General features: G+C 48.0%; 1 protein-coding gene across 1 annotated transcript in view; it reads left to right on the top strand.

Annotated features, from left to right (window-relative positions):
• The first annotated feature begins 263 nt into the window (after window positions 1–263).
• The window catches only part of LOC121662267 (ceramide synthase 4-like), a 46,487-nt gene continuing 42,984 nt past the window's right edge, over window positions 264–3,766 (top strand). The window contains exon 1 of the mRNA XM_042023235.1: window positions 264–449. The gene's annotated coding sequence lies outside the window, so the exon portion shown is untranslated. The remainder of the gene's footprint in view (window positions 450–3,766) is intronic.

The following is a 3,766-nucleotide window of genomic DNA, read 5'->3' as shown; positions in this document are numbered from 1 at the left end:
ATACTTTAGAAGTCCTTTCAAGAAGGACAGAGATCCTGGGACAGCTTTCCTGCCTGTAATCCCCTGGAGCAGCACACTCAATAGCAGGTCTTTGAGGCTTGTAACCTAAATCCTGCCAGGCTGCACAGAGAGGACAAATGGCTCTTGGATACTTCAGTCTGTACTTAAAATAGGAACAAAGCTGCTCCCATGTGCCTCCCCACAGAGCCAGGGGGAGGGGCTTACATGGCATCTGAGAGTGTTCATGGTGGCTGCACCCCTCTTCTTTCTACTACACTCACTAAGTTGTACCTTTCACTCAAGATACTGAACTTTGGCACCAGGCAATAAGCCACCTTCTCCGCTTACCCAAGGTTGTACGGATACCCAAGGACAACCAATTCAGGCTGATACATGGCAGGAAAAATGTGCGAGTAGGGCAGTGCAGCAGATGCCAGCAGCGGGAGCAGGTAAGTGAACTGCAATAAGCAGTGATGGGTATGGGATGTGGGATGTGCTGTCTCTGCACAGAGACCCTGAGGTCCCTCTGTGATCCTAAACATTAGAGTTCAGAAACCAAATGCCACACTAAGAGCAGACACCAGTGTCAGAATATTGGGGTGGGGGTGTCAGTGGGAAAGAGAGAACATGTCACTGCAGGATTTAGGGCAGAGTCCAGGTAGCAAACAGCTGCTGAGAGACAGATAAAGGGGACCCAATGTCCCCAGACAAAAAATTCCACATCAGGTTTGAAACAAATGAAGAAACTGAATGGCACAGAGTTGAGGAGGATCTAAGTGGGAAAAAGGAAAGTACATAAACCAAAACATCCATACAATGGTGTTAACAGGAAGCTTCACATTATCTCCCTAGGGAATAGTGTGATCAGCAGTAAAGGAATGTCTTGAGATGGTGTTGACCCTCAAAGAGGAGCTGTTATTCCAGCAAATTCATGGAAGACATTGCTGTTACAGGAATAGCCATTGGTGGATGGAAAGAGACCTAGAAGATTTTCAAATTTTCCTAATAAAGACGTTCTTTAAATCCCACCAGCTACTCTGCATTTCAGGGTAACTAAGATGGCAGAGACCTGTTCAAAGCACTCTGAGCACACTCTCTAGGAGAGCATGTCATTTATAAAGGTCCTGTAAGTAAAACTAAGCTCTTGGTGCTGTAATGTGCAGGCTTCGATGGAACTCACAAACCCAGGCTCTGCACCACTGGCACATACAGTCCATTACATTACTGCAGTACAGTTTTTTGAACTGCTGGACTCTTCTGCCTTAGTCATGTAATGTCCAATACCCCATTGGCCACAGCCAGTGCCAAAACGATGCCACGTCTGGTGCCATGAGCAAGCAGACGTGGAGGCATCCAGGTGGAGCTGGAATTCATAGCCTCTACAGAAGGAATTGACAGCAGACTTGGAACAGAGACACCTGCTTTCTGTGAAGACAGTGAGGATTTATATTAATGACCTGGCTTAGCTGATGACATGAAGACTTTAAGACTCCTCAGACTGTTGGTGTTAGGAGTGTTGGCATGAGTAATGTCACTGATTCAGAACACGAGCATTTCTAGAAAGGAGGTTTGGTGCAGTTAATCATGGTTGGGTTCCTCTTGAGAAACATCAGTGATGTGTCAGCCATAGTATCTACCCCCTGACACCCTCATTGCTTGACCATAAATATATGCCTCACCATGATCTACAGGAAAGTCAATTTCTGAGTTTGTCTGCTACTGATGACTCCTTCCAAACTCCCAACTTACTCTGCTCTGACAAAAAGCCACGAAGTGATAATCAGAAAGGCATATTCAAAAGGATAGTCCTGTTAGCAACATTTTCCCACTCGAGGGTGCTGTTCTCATTGGCAAAGGCCACCCTTCAGCTTTTCCAGTGCCCAGCATCGCATCCCAGAGCTCACAGACAAAATGGCCATCAGGCTTGCTCAGAGCTTCATTTGGACTCATTGAACAGGATTTCAGAGGGTAATGCTCTCATGGACTATAACTAGAGGACTTGTTTGACCTCTGAACACAATAGTATCCTGTTCACAGTGGGCATCTGCTGGATAAATGATTACATTTTTATAAACCTGTGTATACTCATAAATATATTGTCATATAAATACTAACCCAGCAGGGGTTCAGCAGTCCATATTCTAAAATGATATGTGATTTTTAAGTACCTCATATCCTAATTGTTTCATGAAGTTATTGAAGAAACCTGATAGTTGTCCTTCAGACCCCTTTGGATGTCTCAAGGTACAGTTCCCAAAAAGACTTGTATCTTTTATGGCTTGAAGGCAGCACTCTGCAGAGGGATTGAGTAGCAGTATTCAGCACTTGTAATTCTAAACTCACCATGATTTATGATTATGGACTGCTGAGGCATGCAGAGTTAGGACTTCTCCCCAAGGCTGTGTTCTGAGCTGCTTTGCTATGGAGAGCCTGGCAGGTTTGTGCTGGGTTGTGGTGCTGCTGCAGGTCTGTGTGCTGGAGACCCTCTGGTGAGGACACAGAGATGGGTCCTCCTGAGTGGAAGGTCTTGGGTCACACCTCTGTAACTGAGAGAGTCACAGTGAACCCAAGGGAAATAAAAGGCAAAAAACACCTGAGCACCTTCCTTTGTTCTAGGGGTCTTAGATGTTTCTGTTTCACCTATTGCACACACTGAAATAAGCAGACTTTTGCTCATGGAAAGCCCAATCCCAATCCTTTGGAAGTCAGTGGGAGTTTTCATTCATGTCAGTGGGCTTTGGATCAGCCCCAGAAAAACTGGCTTTGTAAGTACACGCATTGCAGATCAACCACTGTTTTAAGTTGGTTTCAGTGATGCCACACAAGGAGACACTAGACAACCACCTGCTTGTAGGAGCACCAGGGTCCCGTGAGGCTGTGACACGGCCAGAGTTTCCTGACAAGATTGCAACTCCAGGGCCCCAGTACTTCGTGCAACTATATTCTCTGATACCCTGTGGCAACCTGGCTACTGTAACAGACAGTTTACAAGCCATCCCTTTGCAGGAGCTGGATTGTGCACTGCCTGGTGGGAATGGAGCAGGTGGACTCAAATGTGTAAGCGAGAGAACTATTAACAAGTCACTGTGTTTGTTTTAAAATTGTTCACATTTCTGTCTGCAACGGTATTTATAACCATGCTCATCATAACCGTGCTGACTACAGCTTTAGAAAAGTCTGGCAAGAAAGAGCTGATGGACAGCATTTCAGTGAGACAAGGGAACAGCCTTAAGTGCTCCAATAACGCATTACAGCACAGGAACAGCAAACAGGATCTGTGCTCCCAAGGCTTGAGAGCAAGAATGACGGAGTGGAATTTTTTTTGGCCTGCGTAACACAGGACAGAATAGATCATCTTAAGGGTGTTTTTTTCCGGCCTTAAAATCTACACAGCTGTACCGTGCTAATTCCAAAGCCGTGGTCCACGGAAGGAGCACTTTCTCCTTGTTTTGGCTGAAATACTATGTAGTACTTTAACCACTGTTTTTCCGTGTAAAGAGCAGCTGCAATTTTGCTGAAGGAGCGCTGGGTCCCGCACGCCGAGATCTCCCCTGAGCCGGGGCCCGGGCGGGCAGGGCAGGGCAGGGCGGAGCAGGGCCGCGGCCGGCGGGGAGCGGAGCGGAGCGGAGCGGGGCAGTGCTCGGGGCAGGGCAGTGCTCGGGGCCGTCGCCGCCGCCTCGCTCCGCCCGGGGCGCAGGGGCCGCTCGGGGGCTCGGCGGGGCCCCGAGCACTGCCCTGCCCCGAGCACTGCCCCGCTCCGCTCCGC

Source organism: Corvus kubaryi, unplaced genomic scaffold (genome assembly GCF_017639235.1).
Source record: "Corvus kubaryi isolate FWS band 111438036 unplaced genomic scaffold, C.kubaryi_AGA036_p1.0 37241, whole genome shotgun sequence".
Classification (NCBI taxonomy): Eukaryota; Metazoa; Chordata; class Aves; order Passeriformes; family Corvidae; genus Corvus; species Corvus kubaryi.
The sequence above is the reverse complement of the archived record's forward strand: the minus strand, read 5'-3'. Positions and strand labels throughout refer to the sequence as shown.